The sequence below is a fragment of the Globicephala melas genome, chromosome 12 (assembly GCF_963455315.2).
Source record: "Globicephala melas chromosome 12, mGloMel1.2, whole genome shotgun sequence".
Taxonomy (NCBI): Eukaryota; Metazoa; Chordata; class Mammalia; order Artiodactyla; family Delphinidae; genus Globicephala; species Globicephala melas.
In genome coordinates, this window is record NC_083325.1 from 4,165,408 (window position 1) to 4,183,589 (window position 18,182).

Genomic DNA, 18,182 nt, shown 5'->3' on the forward strand with positions numbered 1-18,182 from the left:
CATCCAGAGGTTCTTCACTGAATTTCTCTAGGGAATGAACTCCCCCTCCCAGGTAGTTGCTGCTCCCCAAATGAAGAAGCAGCTCTGATGTCTAATTGCTCCAACTTACATTTTCAGCCATTTCTCAGTACACCTTCTTCTACATATCCCAAGTTCTGGGTTTCTCCAACATGATTGGCTTTTTCTCATTAGTAATGCTGTCTGCAGGCATTTAGTGTTCAACTTTCTCTATTTCTCTCTGCTCCATTTGCTTTCCTATTGTTGACATGTTTAAACCATTGCTGTCTTTGATCTTGTTAGTTTATATCTTTTATTTTTTACTTCCTCTAATCTCATTGCATTGGTTTGGGGGAGAAAAGCATTGATATATGAATTTGTTCAATCCACCCTCTTTAGCTGGTGGTAGTAAAATTTACAGTAGTTTAACATGGCTTTTTAAGGTCCTTTCCCATCTGATTTGTCAACACATGTCTGTAGTGTTCCTCGTGGTTGTGTCTATTCTGATGTGAATTCCTGGTTGTGACACCATCAGAAACATATCTTAGCTATATATATATATATATATGCTTTAAAGGTTAAACCTGATACTAAAATAATTATATATATATTCAAAATCATGGGTGTAAAGGTAAACTACACCAATGCTCTTATTTTCTTAAGTTCAGACTCTCCTCACCCACATAAAAACAGGTAGCTATTTTGATTTAGAAATTCCTGCTTAAAATGTTCCTTTCACCAGTGTCCTTCTTCTTGAGTTACTTTACCAAAAGAACAGAGTTCTTCTAGTGATTATACTTTATACAGAGTAATTGTCAACGAGAACGGTAGTGGATTTTCTTGCATTCACACTAAGTCGCAGATATTTGTAGTGTTCATCACCCTCTTTCATAAGAGCATGCTCTTAGACGAGGTGGGGAAAGAAGATCCAGAAAATATGACAGCCAAAACAGAGAATGAGCCAGCCTCTCCTTCCAGGGGAATAGGATTTTAGAAACAAGAATCTGGAAGCAATAAAGACTGGCCTTCCCTACCTGGTGATTTTGATGTGGGTGGGTTGACAGGTATAACTTCAAGCACAAATGTGCACTTTTGTCAGCGTGAGGCCAGCGGCTACTGGGCTACTATCACCTTGGCCCACACATCATCACCCATGGTCCTGGATGTCCAGATAGCCTGTAAGTAACCCTGAAGCACTGGACCCCCAGGACCCTCACTCACACATTTTGAACACAGAGGTGAGAGAAGTATATAAAAAGAATGCAAATTTATACATTTTTGTTGATAAATACAACCACCTAAACTTAGTTGTATTTCTTTCTGTTAGGCGATCGCCTCTGCTGGATTTCTTAAGCATGATATATACCAAGGCTAATATTTCCAACTCCCTCTTTTCTATATTTTAGGGCTGATGCTATTTGCTATTAGTTAAGATTTTTCAGAAGGTTTCAAGAATGATAGGAAAAAGCGTTGTATATGCCACAAAGACTGATGGGTGCATGCTTCTAGGATAGAATTAAGAGCTTGAACAGATGATACCTAGTTCTTACTTTTCCTTGGTCTATTTTATGTTTTCCATAATAACTTACAAACAAAATATCAGCCACTTTGTGCAGATTCTACAACATAGCAAGGTGATTTGAAAGAGCTGTGCCTTGGAAATGGTGGTATTTAGGGATTTAAACATTCTTTGACTCTTTTAAATATATTCTCTATTTTTATATTAACATAAGAAGAGTCACTCTAAATAGGTATGAGATGACATCATCTATTCTGCAAAAATCATGTGGTTAAATAAGGATATATATTTTTTTTCTAAAAATGTATTATATTAACTACCATGATTTAAACTATTATGGCCAAATAAATAAGTATTCAATGTAAAAAAATGTATTTCACTAAATAGGCCCTCTTATGCTCAAGGGTTGTATTTGAGACACCTTTTTAAGTATTATACATAACAATTTCTTCTCTACTGTTTATTATAAAATTTGAAATTATCCAAGCATAAATTAAAAGCATAATGGAAAACACTGAAGTTTCCATTAAATAATTTGGAGCATGTTAATTACTACTATTGAAATAAAATTATTAATATACACTTGCATATTCTTTAGAAATCTGTTCAATATTAGATTTAATTTAATGGTTAATTTTTAGACAATTTCAAGTAGCTAATATTTTTATGCTCCTTCAAAAGTGTTAATCCTCATTATGGACTAATGGTCTGCAAAATGCCATGTTAAATGATATTATTACTTTAAATTTAACAATACAAAATAACCTCATCTAAATTTGGGAAAGTCATTGGATATATTTTCGAAGGTATGAAAAGTGGAAAACAGTGGCAAAACGATGTGAAGGCAAAGTACATAAATACTTTTTCATCCTGAAAGCCCCACAATTGATTTGCTGAACTGTGAGCCACAATGAATTCCTGTGCCTCAGTAAAAGCCCTGAAAATAAGAATTTTCCATGAATATGCCGATAGGCCTCTTATCATGGCCGCAAGGGGAGGACCAGTCTACCAGTCCAGGCTCCTATAGCAATCGTCAACTTTCCTCTACCCTATGGACGTGGTAAATAATATTGCAACAAAGTGAGGCAGGATACTTAGGATTCACTGTAGCAGAGAGAATCGGAACAACAGAAGCATTCTCACTGATGAAATTGGAATTTTTTTTTAATTAACACTTCTAATTAGAATTTAACATCTCACTAGCTTCGTATGGGATTTTTCGCTTCCCTAACCTCACGGAAACCTATCTGTTGGCTCTAAATAGGCAGTCACTTACCATGTACCACTTGAGGATTTCAATTAATCCCAAATCCCCCCAACTTTGGTTTGTGAACTTGTCTTTTTGCTCCTGCTCTGTCTGTCCTGTCTGAACCTACCCACTAAAGCCTTCTCCAAAGGTGGTTGCTGTGCTACCTTCAACCCATCTCCTCCCAGATCCTATTTTTTTTCTTTTCTTAAGTGAAGTATTTAGTAAATTTGCCTGTGATTATTTAGGTTGATAATTGATAATAGTAATTAGATGAGTTAAGCCCATCCCTAGTGCTTGGAGGTGTTATGGGCTCTACATTCAGCCAGGGAAGGTCTGAGTGGACTTGACTCAGGGTCTATCTGCAAAGCCTGTAAACAAACGTTGCCACTACTGCCTCACCCTGGCTGACGCCAGAAATGCAGGCAGTACAGCATGTCTGTCAAAACCTCAGCTCCCTGTAGCTTCAAAACCTTATCAATAGCAATAAAAACGAAGGCTACTAGTAATCCTTGGTTGTAAGGAATAAATTCACTTTGATGTCATTTAGATAACCTCAGAGCATCCTCAAACAGAGGTCTCTTGGAAATTCTACTGTATGTCTACAAAGGAATTCTACTGGATGTCTACAAAGAGGGGTCAGTTGACTCTGAAGTATCTGCCACCTCAGTCAGAAATGAAAATCTCGCTGACACAGCATTTCCATGAGTCCAGAGAAGACTCTGAGGATGGTGAAAGGTCATCCATGTATTCACAAGAGTCTGTGAAAGGTCATCCAGTTTAGTTGTTATTCTCAATCTAGGAAATAGTGTAAGAACTCCCCAAAAAAACAAAAAAAATAATACCTCTGTTGAATGTGATATTTGCACACGGTGTTAGCATCCCACGACCCCTGAAATCCCCAGACAACTGGCCTTGAATCCAGAGATCTTCTCCAGGGAAACCCCCTCTAATAATAAAAATCTCACCATTAGACATTCATGTATTTAACTTTTATCATCTTTCCTTAGAAAGTTACTTAATCCCAGGAGAGGTAGGTAACATTTTTAGCCTCATTTAAACTTGGTGTGAATGAACTTGCCAAAATCTTTTATAGCAGGTGGTGAAGAAAAAGGGAAAATATTGGGGCAGAATTAGAAAATGTGACCCTTTGGCGGCCGGGAACCTCTTGAAATGGGAAAAGGGAGAGGGGGAGAGAATCCCTCCCGGCCATTACTCAAGTTCCTCTGGCTCAGCCAAGCCACTGTCTTTATGCTGCCTGTGAAGGTGGAAAGTGCCTTAGCAAGAGATGAGGTTTAATGGGGATGTCACAGCCCTGCCACCAACGAGTAGCTCTGAGAGCACGGGAGATTTTTAACATAATAATTATAGCATAATCATTTAAACATAATAATTATAACATCTTTTGTGTAAGGTCTTTCTTCCATGGAGACTTGCCAGCATTCATCAACATCAAAAGTATTTATTTAGGATCCACGTGTGTATAGTTCTGCTGAGTGCTAGATTTTTCCTTGATAATTTTTATAACACCTTAAATGGGTAAAGAAAAGCTGGAGGAGGACGACGAGGAGGAAGTTTCGAGAAGAGAAGGTTAAAGAAAACCCTTGGCTATTTTTAAATTACTCTCAGCAACTTTCAAGAGCAAAGAAACAGGAAGACCCTGAGTAAGACTTTCCTAACAGAGAATGGAATAGAAGGGTCACTCCCAGCGATCTTTTCTGTTTTTCCAGAAAGGCCGTTAAATAATTAATCTGGGGGAAGCCCAAGTATGCAGAGCGATCCCGACTATCAGATATCTTATAAGCTGTAAAATGAGTGTTTTAACTAAACATGTCTATATTTCACCCAAACTTCTAAGCATTTTAAAGAAATCTGACAAGAGTAAGCGCTCTCTTGGTTGGTGTTATTAAATGTTATCTTTGCTAATTTCCTTAGGTTGGCACAGCCTCGCCAATTGCAGAGATGCGTTTAGATCTAAACGAGTTTTGTGTGAAACACTTAAAGATTTTTGATGCAGACTAACATGAAAAACACATGCAGCCAATTCAAGGCAAGTAGGTTGTGGAATTATATAGATCTAGAATTATTTCCACAATTATTTTCACACTACAGCTTACACATATGTTGAAAAGTCTATTGTAGGATATACAGTATTTTGAAAATTCCATAAGGACTGGAAAATAAAGTGTAGATATTTTGTAAAATACTTAACCAAATGGTTCACACAAATATAGAAGCAAACTGTGCACTTGGAGATTCCCTTTTAGGCCCTCTTCACTTGAATTTAACATATGTGTCCTACTTTTTTAAAATACCGAAAATATTTGCAAGTATGTTTATTGAAATGTTTCTAAATTCTTTGCAGTAGTCATCCCGTTTACATCCATACATAGTTCCCACGGCTTTCTGTGGGCATGGTGAGTGTGGGGTGGAAAAACTTGGATAATTATATCTTATGAGTTTGTACCATTTTAAATTTCCAAAGGAAAATTAGACCCATAAATTTTTTTTTGAGATGTGCAGCTGAGAAATACTTTTTTAAATCGCTAATTTCACTGCAGATTAACACATTCAGTTCTGCCAAAAATCTGCCTCTTCCCATCCTTCCTCAACTGTGCCAGCCACTCTCTTCTCCTTCCTTCACTGTTTCTTTGATCTTTTCTAGATTGGAAAAAAAAATCTCTTTCTTCCCCTGAAAAGAATATTAGGAAAGTTCCTAATTTCCACTCTTTCAAAGATCACTTTTCTTAAATTGTTGAGGGAACAGAGAATCACTTGAAGAATCATTAAATCAAGAGCAAAGAATACTATAAGGCAGTTCAAGTACCTATTTAATATATGTGTGCCCCACGTCAATAAATTCATTTTGTAAAATCCAGAATCATAAAGAGATATATTGAGTTGATTTTCCTTCTTAAAAGGAAATCATCTGTTGAAAATTAACCCCCAGCTCAAAAATATGCCATTTATTGAAAAATAATGTCGTCATGTATACATGTTATAAAATATGGTGATAGCAACGTGTAGCACAGTTGTCTATAATAAAATAAACTATATTAATAAAAGTTATTTTTCTAAAGGATGTTATTTTGCATTGGTTTCCTCTGGAAGTAAAATATGTATGAGATAAACACATCCCATAGGGTATCAGAGCCTACTGCAAACTGTATGCTAATAGAGAATGGTGAATAATCTGGAAAATCATTTTGACATTAGCGTGGGTCATAGAACATGATATATTATCCATTCAATGTCACATCAAATTATTTTTTGGAATATATATATATACATACATATACAGTGTGTATAATACATATTTTATATATTTGCTGGACCATCCCTATTAGGGGCAGGATGCTGAGCTGGATGGCAGAGTGGAAACAAACTGTCCACAGTGAAACTGTTGTCAAGGATAAGCCCCAGATGGACCATTGAAGGGTAATTGCATTTGTTACACATTTTCTGCTAAGGCTTTAAATAATTCCCAAGTGACTTAAACCAATATTAAAATTTCTCTTGAATTGTAGATTTCTCTAAAATAATATCCTTTTTATCCTTGATGATAATGTATTAGAGTTCAGCCATTTAAAATAATAGCATGATGGCAAAGTTTATCACTAAATTCTGTTTTTATAGTCCCAGTAAAATTAATCTTTAACTTCCCCAGAGGGAGTATGGCCTAAAGCATTGATTATTTGACTTTAACAGCATAAAAACATTTCACTTGGGAGTCAAAGTGCCTATGAACACCTACCTTATAATTTCCCCTCTTACTGGAGAAAAATTATAAACTCACGCATATAATAAAGTAACTCCAAGCACTCTGTTGTTTACTTCAGTAAGCAGGCTGTATACAACAGCTCGCAGCAGATGGAATTTAAGAACATAGCCTGCATTTTCTTTCTTCTTTACTTCTGACCCTCTGGATTCAAAATCATGGACCTACACAGATTAACCTGGCAACCCATGGGTGGGATTCAGCCCCAAGGCATTGTGCTTGATTTGGACTTTTGGTGGTGTAGGAGGGTACCTCTATGTAATATGTATGCCTTTATCTTTTTAAAAAATAAAATAGAGTCGCCAACATTTAAAAATTAGGAGATTTCACCAAAAACTGGTTTCTCAGCTTTCCTTAAAAGTACAGGGATCTTGCAATACCCGCCTTTCCTTCACACATTGTCATAGTGGGGGGGACCTCTTTGTAGGAGTGGGAGGCCTGGCCACTCAAGGATGTTACTGTAAGGCCAGAGTTTGCCCCTCTCACCTCCCACTGCATCTTAGTGTGAAAACGGGTCCTACCTTAATTTAGACAGAAATAGAGTGAATGACTTCAAATCCTTACCTAGATTTTTCTCACATTAATTCAGCAGGTAACTTGACAGAACGATTTGTCAACAAGATTTGCTGAGAATATTCTTACGGTATTGCTTGCCAAATTCTGTTCTATGCGATACTGATTCCTTGGGAATTAGACATTGTAATAAAAGTAAAAACGGTTCCTGTTTTCAAGTAACATTTGGAAAAGCTGATTCAAGCAAAGCCGAAGGAGTTTCTTTACTCAGAACTTCCTCGTACCCTGGGTGTGTGCTGTGGATTATGAATAGGTCATCTATGATGCAGCATTTTCCAACTTTATCTGATTGTAGAATATTCCTTTGATAAGTCACACCATTTGAAATATGGTACTTTCAGGTTTGCGTCATTTATACATATATGTAGGTGCAGCTGTGGTCTTACCCTGAGCTTTAAGTGAACATGAAGTGTGTCTGAGGTCCAAACTTTGGGGTTCTCTGCCTTTACAGGGCTTTCCTTGGTTTGGCATTTTCCTCCACTGAAGAATTAAGGCAGAGTTTTGAAAACATGTTTAGAGAAAGAGATGGGATAAACTAAGTTGGGAGGACCACAGGATGGCCCCAAATCTGTATAAGATAGTGGCCTTCTGACCATTCCATGGACTTGGGTCTGAGTCTGTGGAGTGAGGGGTAGGTTCAGAACCTGAAGAAATTGTTTTCAAGAGGGACTCCATAAGTAGAGCAACTGACGTCTCTGTTTTGGTGCCCAGGGAGAAAGCAACACAGGTTAGGGGAGATGCTTCTTTCTGTTCTGCTCTGGCCCCAGCCTCATTTTAGCACAGGGAAGCAGATGGGAACCAGTTCACTCTTGCAATTAGATGGTGTCCAGCTGGGTTCCGCTGACCAAGTGCCCTGCACACAGACCTGAGTGGGCGCCCAGTGGGTGCTGGCAACTGTGACAGTGAGAAGCACCTTCTGCAGACACTTCCTGGCAGCAGACTTCCACAAGAGGCTACATCTAAAGGCATGAAAGAGCAGTCCAGACCCACACGTGAGACCCCCTGCAAACTCCATCAAATCCCAGGAGGAGTAGTTTGCATGGGGCAGCTGAGACCCTTCCTCAAGCAGCGAGCTGGGGTTTCTGAAATGTCTGTTTCTGCTGCTCAGTGACACGTACACTTTTCCTAAAGGCTGCAAAGTCTCAGGAATTTTTTTTGTTTTTTTTTGTCCTATTGGTAGTAAACCTTTTAACATTCCTGATTACATGAAGATCCTGGGAAAATTCTGCAACATTTCCTTTTATGTAATAGATTAATATTTGGCTAACAAAACAGTTTCCATAAAACAGGAAAAGGCATTTATTTTTTAAAAAAGAAAAGTTTTGTTATCTTGGGGTCTTATATTGCTCATATATGTTTATACTGCCTCTCTTGGGATCTGACACACGGTACCTTTCTCTTTACTGTAAGAGGGGGAGATGGCGTGAAGTATGCCAGCTGCTCAGTGAGGGACCCGCCACCCAGTCGCCTAGGCTTTAAATTATAATACCCCATGCTGACTGTCAGCGCAGCCCTGCAGAGTCCTCAGAATAGGAGACACCCAAGCACTTGAGTGTCTGAATCCAGCCGCTGATATTTAGGCTTTTGCATTAAAGAAGCAGTTGACAGAAAGGTCATAAATTCAGCCTTGAGAGGGCTCTGAGCATGCAGAGCACAAAGTGCGAGGGCTGATGGAATCCCACATACTCCCCACCAGCCCTGCTCAGCACGCACCAGCTGGAGGTGATGGATTGGCCTTTTTACATGGCCTCATATCGGGAAACTTTGCTGTGAACCAGCCAACGTCTGTGCCATGAGACTGAATCATGGCGGGTTTGCAGCCTGGCCACGGCCTGCCTCGCTAAAAGCTTTAACCTTTGCCGGGCTGCCTGTGTGGGTGCGTGTGCGGTTTGGGCACCAGGTCTCACAGAGATCTCAGATGCCCTTGCACACTCTGCTTCTGGTACCTCTTTCTGCTGAAGCCTGGAAGCGGCAGAAACTTGCAGTTAGTGCATGAGGCAGTGAGCCCCTGCTCTTCTCCCGAGCTGATGGTGCTACAACTCTTTTATCTCCTCTCAAGACATTTAATTTGTTGGCTAGTATATATTCTCCTGGTGTGAACATAAAATAAGAAGAGAGCGAACATCAGAAGAACTAGTGCCCTTTCCAGCCTCTCCATGTGCATCTTCTTCAACAACTCCTGTGTTTCTTTATCTTTCTTTCTTCTCTCTCTCTCTCTCTCTCTTCTCTTTTCTTCCCTTTATTTAATCAGGCTGGCCTCATCACTTGCATTGGCTAATAGCCGTGAGACACCAATCCAGTTCTGAACGCTTTCGACTCTCTGGTTCCTGGAACCCTGCCCAGAGGCTATGTGACCAAATGTGGGCTAATTTGCTGGATAACAGGAGACGTCATGGAGCAGAGAGGACCTACCCCATCTGAGGCCATCCCAGAACACCCAGGCCCAGCCAATCTGGCAGCTGCATCCCAGAAGCATCAGTGAGCTTAGCTAACATCAGAAGAACTTCCCTGATTATCGACACTTTGAGCCCAGCTCCAACTGTCTACCTGTTTTTGCTCTTTTAAGCCATTATGTATTTTAACGTGGTTTGTTGCGCAGAAAAGAAGTAACTGAATGTAATGGTTACTATCTGTCAAGTAGGCTCAGCCAAAGTGCCCAAATATTCGGTCAAATATTATTCTAGATATTTTTGTGAAGATATTTTTAAATGCGATTAACATTTAAATCAGTTGGCTTTGAACAAAGCAGTCTCTTCCACAATGTGGGTGGGCTTTATCCAATCAGTTGAAGGACTTAATTAAAAAAAAAAAAGGAGAGAGACTGACATCCCCAAACAAGAAAGAATTTGTAGGAATATGGGTTTAGCATATATAAACTACTATATATAAAATAGATAAGCAACAAGGATTTACTGTATAACACAGGGAACTCTATTTAATATCATGGAATGACCTATCATTGAATATAATCTGAAAAAAAATACGTAAGTGAATCACTTTGCCGTACACCCGAAACTAATACAATATTGTAAATCAACTCTACCTCAACAGAAAAAAGAAAAAAGAATTCTGCCCTAACTGCCTTTGGACTTGAACTACAATTTTTCTCTAGGCCTCTAGCCTGCGTACTCTAGATTTTCGACATGCCAAGCCTCCACAACTGTGTGAGTCAATTCCTTAAATAAAACAGTCTCCCTCTGTGTGTGTCTCTCTCTCCTCTCCCCATACATGCGTATATACACACACATATATACACACACATTCTGTTGGCTCTGTTTCTCTGGAGAATCCTGAGTAGTATACACTGGTTTTACTTTTATTATTTTCTTTCATAGAAAAGGTAGACAAACAGACTGTCAGGTTTTTTCATTACCATTAGGCAGGGCTTTATTTTATGCCCAACTTTCATTTCTCTAGCTTTCCCAGTACCTCCTGTCCCTCAGCCACCTGACCTATGACTTTACTATCAAAAGGATCAAGAAAATGATGCTGCCTTTGATGAAAATTGATCACTTCTACCATGTACTTCCTTTGAATGGTCCAGGGCACTCATTCATCACCTCTAAAACTGTCCGTAGCTATACGAGGGGACACACAGTTCACTGCAGTGTTGGTAGGATAATTAAAGATGACGTGATTGATAGGTGTCCTGTAAATAATATTATTTTATAAGAGTAAAGGTGCAGCTACTCTTTATTATAAAGTGGTGCGACTCTCTTAAAATAAACACTCTAAAAAACTGAAGCTGGTAACTTCAAGAATTATCTTTAAAATTAAAAAAAATAAAAGGTCCTTGGGGATTTTTTTTTTTTTTTTTGCAGACATGGGGCTTGACTCTAGCCTCCTGAATCTTATTTCACTATGTGCCTTGTGGGTAATGATCATGGCCAAGATGCTTCATCACGTTTGGGAAAGTAACCCATCCAACTCATTTCCTTGTGGCGAACCCAGCCAGTCTTTATCATAATTTGAGGCTCATGTATTAATTGATAAGTTTACAGCTGACATTCTGTTTGGTCATTCTGAAATATCTTATGTGTGTTCTCCAGAAAAAAAAAAAAAAGGCACTTACAAGAATGGTCAGCTTCTGAACATCTACCAGTCTGTGTCATATCACACTTTTTTCCTGTTCCCACGTGCTTGTTATGATACACAATGTCTGAAGTTTTACAGTTTTTAGCTATTGCTCAAGCTTGGCTTTGTAAACGGGTTTTTACTCACTTGTATAAAATAAATTATATTTTATATTGAATTCCCTCAGGTGGTCAGTTCAGATAGATCTTTATTTCACAAAATTTCAAAAGACATCAGAATTCTTGTCCTGCATCAAAATGTGTTTCAAATGTTTGTGATATACAGTAATATTTAACAGGCAGATAAGAGTTAAATTGCAAATTCTTGCTCAATATGGAATTTTAAAAATTCTTCAAATCAATGCATTGCCATAAATCAGTATTATTCTTGTGGTTTAGTATGTTTTATCAGCTAGAAAGCTGAAGTGAAAGAGCTGCATCACTGAGGTTTTACAACTTAAAATCCTTTTGTCTGGCGGGGTCTCTGGGCAAAGACCTGGTGGTGGAATAGGGAAAGGTCCTTGAACCTGATAGAGGTGAAGGCCAAGTCACTGAGAGGTTCTGGAGAACCTGTGTTAAGCCAGCTTCAGTGAAGTGATGGAGCAGAAGCTGTTTCAATAGCGAGAAGGGAAAAGAAAGTGTTATGGACTGCATTGGGCTCAGTTTCCCCAAATTCATAGGACAGTATTGGAGATAAGGCTTCCAATATGGTTTAGTGAGGTCATAAGGGTAGAGCCCTAATCCAGTAGAAGTGGTGTCGTTATAAAAAGACAGACACGGGCTTCCCTGGTGGCGCAGTGGTTGAGAGTACGCCTGCTGATGCAGCGGACGTGGGTTCGTGCCGCGGTCCGGGAAGATCCCACATGCCGCGGAGCGGCTGGGCCCGTGAGCCATGGCCACTGAGCCTGCGCGTCCGGAGCCTGTGCTCCGCAACGGCAGAGGCCATGACAGTGAGAGGCCCGCGTACCGCAAAAAAAAAAGAAAAAAAAAAAAAAGACAGACACCACAGAAGCAAGTGCACAGAGGAAAAGCCATATGAGGACATGGCAGGGAGACAGCCTCTGCAAACCAGAAAGAGGGGACTCACCAGACACCACGCCTGCCACAACTTCCTCTTGGACCTCCAGCCTCCAGGACTGTGAGGAAAGAAGTTTCTGGTGTTTAAGCACCCTGGTTTGTGGTGTTTTCGTTATAGCAGCTCTAGCAGAATAAAAGAGGAAGTGAGAAAAAGAATTTTCTTTTAAGAAGACTGACAAAAGAGGGAAGAAAAAGATAGGATGGTAGCCAAATGGTCTTCATGTAGCAAAGGTTTTGTCTTAGGTCGTAAAGTGTTTTGAAAAAAATGTTTGTGTTTATTCTAGTAGGCTCCTAATGAGGCCATGATAAATTACTCCAAACTTGGTGGATAAACACAATACCTGTCTCTTAGATTTTTTTTTTTTTTGATGTGGGCCATTTTTTTTTAAAGTCTTTATTGAATTTGTTACAATATTGCTTCTGTTTTATATTTTGGTTTTTTTGGCCACGAGGCATGTGGGATCTTAGCTCTCTGACCAGGGCTTGAACCCACACCCCCTGCATTGGAAGGCAAAGTCTTCACCACTGGACCACCAGGGAAGTCCCGTCACAATACCTGCTTCTTATCTCACAGTGCTGTTAGGTCACACGTGCAACACAGTTTGGCCCAGCTGGTCCTCTTCTTAGAGTCTCACAAAGCCCAAATCAAGGTACCTGTAGGACTGTGTTGCTTTCTAGAGACTCTGGGGAAGGATCCATACCAAGCTCGTTCACCTTGTTGGTAGAACTCAGCTCCTTGTGGCTCTAGGGCTCAATTCCCTGTTTCCTTGCTGACTTAAAGTCAGCTCCTAAAGTCATCTGCATTTCTCATAATGTCACCCCTTCCATCTTCAAGCCAGTAAAGGTGCATTGAGTCTTTCTCAGGCTTTGAATCTCTCTGATTTTCCCTTTCTGCCTCATAGCTCCTGTTTTTAAGAGCTCATGTGATTAGATTTGGCCCATTTGATCATTTGATCATAATTTCCCCATTTTTAAACTCTGTAACCTTAATTACATTTGAAAAGTCTTTTTCTTTCTTTCTTTCTTTTTTGCCACGTAAGATACATACTGACAGGTGCCGGGGATTAGGGTGTGGATATCCTTGGGGAGCCATTCTGCCTATCACACTTACGCATTAAGAAGAAAGAGCTCCAGGATGTAAATAGTGATAAGAAGAAAAACCCAGTTAAACAAATTTTCCAAAATACTTGAAGGGAGAAAGGATCCAGAATAGAGGTGGGATGATTGACCTAAAATAAAAGACACATAAAGAAATAGGATGGCTTGATGGCAGCAGGCATTGAGGTAGTTTATTCCTATTGGCCTTATTTCTGTTTTCATATAGTATAAAATGAGAATCTCACCTGAACACCAGTAGGCTATTCAGGGACCTGGATTTAGAGAGGTGTTAGTCTTTAAGCCATTCCTAAGTAAATACTACTTTTTGCATTACTCTCCAGAGTATGAGTTATTCCTTTTCATGATCTGTCCTTAGGGGATTACAGGCATTGTGATTGTGAATAGAAAAGAATGAAATTCTTTTTGTTTTTAGCAATAACCCTCTCAGTGCAGTATCATAGCTCTTTGCTCCTTAGAATATTGCCAAGTTCACCATTACGTTTTAGTCCAGAAAACATAAACGGTACTAGGTGCTAAGCGTTGGGAAGGCTGAGAGGAAAAGGTCAGGTAACTCAGAGATCAGAAGCAGATCTGTAGAGCAAAGGTCATAACATGGAGCAGTGGCATTAACAGAAACCAGGAAACAGGGCTGGGACAACTGAGACCAGTTAGGACTGTGATAAAGATACAGTCATGCTTGGATCTTGAAAGAAGAGCCCTGTGGTCGATGCTTGATCACCCAAGACAGAGATGGGACAATGGAACAGGGACAACCAGGACTAGCCTGGGACCATGGAGGAGTAGCTACCCAGCCATCATGGGGACCATCAAGCGGATTATGGGTGGCTACCTGACCGAAGCCTCTATCAGCAAGAAATGAAGCCACCTCCAGAGAATCTATGGCAAGCAGAGAAAGAGAAAGAGACAAGAAAGCCTTCTCTTTCCTCCATGCTTCTGATATCCCACATGGATACCTGCTTGGCAGAACTTAAATGCAAGCCAGCTTTCAAGGGAAATCAGTCTCAACAAGCAATAAGGAAGTATGTAAGACTTGGAGACAAAGGGTGCGTCATTGACATCTAAGTTCCTTAATTAAGTATAAGTCTAACCCAGAAAGCCAAATGCTATAATACTCTTTCTGCACAGAATTTGTAACTGCTTAATATGCTTGCTCAACTCAATCCTGAGGACATTTTCTATTTCTGAATGCTGGTCTGGGGTTATGGAGATTTTAGTGAAGATTAAATATGACAATTATGTAGAATATCTATCACAAGGCCCTTATTGAATAAGAATTCAATGAAGCTTGTTATTCTTTTGCTTTTCACAGATATCATGGATTTTCCATGTTCACTATTTTATCTTTAAATTATTACTTGAAATGTAACCATCTGACATGGACTTTTTAATACTTAGAGGGAAAAGTCAAGAGTCTTATTACATTTTCTTTTAATTTAATCATGTGACTCAACCAAGATGCCATTTATCTTTCTTTGAAGGCAAGAGTTCCTTCTTTGTGCTCCCCGTCACGCTGAAAAGTTAGGAATTTGCCTCTGTGTTGCCACTTTCAGTTATGACTTAGATGTTGAAATGTTAGTGGCAATAAAGAAGATCGATTTTCTAATTTGCATTCTTCTATTCAGAAAATTATGTAATTCCTGTTTTAACAATAAACGTTATTCCATCATACATGGTAAATGAATTTGTATTGTGATAACTGCAAGAGAACATATAAACATTTTGACTTTTCATGCCTTGGCTTCCTTACTAAAATAAAATGATGCACCAGTGCTCTAGAATATCATAGTTCATAACAGACTCCTTTCACAGGAGGAATGAAGAATATGGCAAGAAGCATAGAATTTATGAGATATAATATGATGTCAATGGCAACTGTTTACAAAAGCTTGCAGTGATTGAGAAAAGTGAGCATCTGCAGGATTTATTAGAATAGCACAGACCCTGGACTGGGAGTAAAGATATATGAGCAGAATTTTGGTCAGGGTACAAGTGAGGCTAAAGGACTTTTAAGAATGATGACGTCTAATATAATATTTTAAGTGGGTTTCTGTGTGCTGCCATGCTGTCGGTTCCGTCCAAACTCCAAATTTCATTCAATAAGTTATTTTCTATATGTAAATGTCTTCCAGTGAATTAATTAACTAATTAATTAACTTTATTGGAAATAAAAGTGAAAAGGTTGTGTTACATGATCGGTCAGCTTGGGACAGAAAGAGGCAAATAGCTGGTGGGTGGGAGACACAGATGTGATCAAGAGATAGTAGAAAAGTTTATCCGGAAGTGAGAAGCTACATGCAAGCCCTTGAGTTCTGCTTACTGGAAAGACAGACTAAACAGATTCAGATCAGATCTGTCGTTGAGAGCAACTAGGAAAGTTGAGCAATTTTTAAAAATACATTTGAAGACATAGAAAGAATATCAAAGCAGGAGCAGCTTCAGGGCCAGGCTCTAAGAGGTGAAGGAGGCAAGAGTGTCAAGCCCTGAACCAAGGCTGATTTGGTCCTCTAGGTAGTTGCCATATGAAAAATAGTGACTGAAGGTTTGAGAAGATCTTCAAACAAAAAGAGCTGAAGGGAAAATGAAATGGAGAGCAGTGCCTGCCAGTGTGTGGAGGTTCTGTAAACACCCTAGGCTTTTAGGTGAAACCCCAAAGTGCTACTTCCTAGAGTAAAGCTAACCCAGAAAGCGACCAGTACATATACCAAGGGAAGTCTTTCTGTCAGTCATCTCAATCCCTACTTGGATTAAAATGTTCTGAGGTTGTTATTGACTTTGGCCTCAGTATTTTTCATAAGCAAAAGTCAATCCTTCCTTGAGTAAGATAGCATCAACCAAAGACTCAAATCAGCTTTACAAATTCATATGCAATTTCCAGCTCTCAATAAAGTTCACCATACACAGGGAAGACTTGAGTTAAAGCAGAGTAAAACAACAAACCACTGAGAGGGACACACAGAGATCATGAATAGGAAATAAGTTCAGAGACTTCAAAACAACTAAAATTAACACTTGAAAGAAATTAGAGAAAAACATTCGATTTTTTGTCAAATTATAAACTATAAACAGGAAATTTAAATTTTAGAAACGAAGAATACAATAACTAAAAATACAAACTTGGTGTATGTGTAGAATGGCAAATTAGATAAAAGTGAAGAAAAAAAAACAGTTAGCTAGAAAATAAGTAGGAAAAAGCATATCCAGACTCAATAATAAAGAAAAAAGATGACTTTTAAGTGCATGATAGATATATGTTCCATGGTCATCAGCTCTTATACACATATAATTTGGACTCCAGAAGGAGATGAAAGAGAGAGAGAAGACGGTACAAGGAGTAATTGAGGAGATAATGGCTGAAAATTTTCCAGAAATGGTGAAATCTTCAAGTGTCAGATTAATAAAGCAAGAAAAAGGCAAAGAAAATCCCAGCTAGACATACAAAACTAAGATTGATGAAAATCAAAAATAGAGCAAAAAGTTAACAGGAGCTAGAAAAAGCGAGATTACCTTCAGTGGAAAATAATAAGAATATCAGCTGCATTCCCAATGGCACGACACCTTTATTACGCTGAAGAAAAATAAATTCCAAACTTGAATTCCGTAGCAACAAATATTATTCGAAATAAAAACAAAATAAAGACATTTTTAGATAAACTAGAACAGGAATGATTTGTTAGAAGCACATCCTCCCTAAAGGGGATCTTCTGAAAGAAGGAAGATGATTCAAGATGACAGCTAAGAGATGGAGAAAGAATGAAGGCTTGTGGATTAATTTAAATGAAACTGTAGTAAATAATGTCAACAATAACATAATACACAACACATAACATACATATCAGAAAGTGGTTACTCAAAGTTAAAATGTATTATTAAGATCCTTGCTTTGTACAAAATGTGGTAGGTAAGAGTATTAATGTATGATAGAGTTTAATCAGGAACAAAGCATATTGTAGTCAATCTCTGTAACAATTAAGTACTGAAAGAATAGTATATGCAGTTACTAATTGTACTAACAAACTAATAACAGAGAGGTAGAGTAATTTTTAAAATTTAATCAATTCAAAAGATGGAATAAAGTGGAAAGGAACATGGAAAGCTGGAGACTAGAAATCATAGAAAGATGACAGTGTATTTTCAAATATATTAACCATAACATTAAGTGAAACAACTAAAAATTCCAATAGAAAAAAAAAAGGATTGGCAGATTGGACTTTTTAAAAAGAAAGAAGACAAGGAAAATCAACTCATATGGCCTTTGCAAACATCACAGCTTAAGTATAAATAAGAAATGAGAGATATGAGTCAGTTAACAATAGAGCTACAGCATATAAGCACTGAAAGAAAGCTGGTATAATTTCTGAGTCCAAGTATGCTATAATGCAAAATGCATTACAAGAGATAGAGTGGGGCATTTAATCATGGTAACATTTCCATTTTTCAGGAAAATACAAGTTCAAAATTTGCATGTGCCTAAACAGCCCAGCCTCAAAATGTACAGCAAAAGCAAAAATGTACAGAAGTAAAACAAACAAAACTACAACTATAGTGAACAATTTTAACATCCTACAAAAAACTGTAGAAAAAATTAATGAGAATGTAGATTTTGGCAAAATGATTATGAAACAACCTAATTAACATCTATAGAATTATGTCTCCAAATTGCAGAAAACAAAAGACATTTATGAAATTGATTATTTGCTGGGCCACAGTGCAAAGCTAACCAAATTTCAAAGATGAAAATCATATAGGTTATGCTCTCTGAACACTGAAAAATTAAGCAGGAAACCAACACAAAAAGATAAT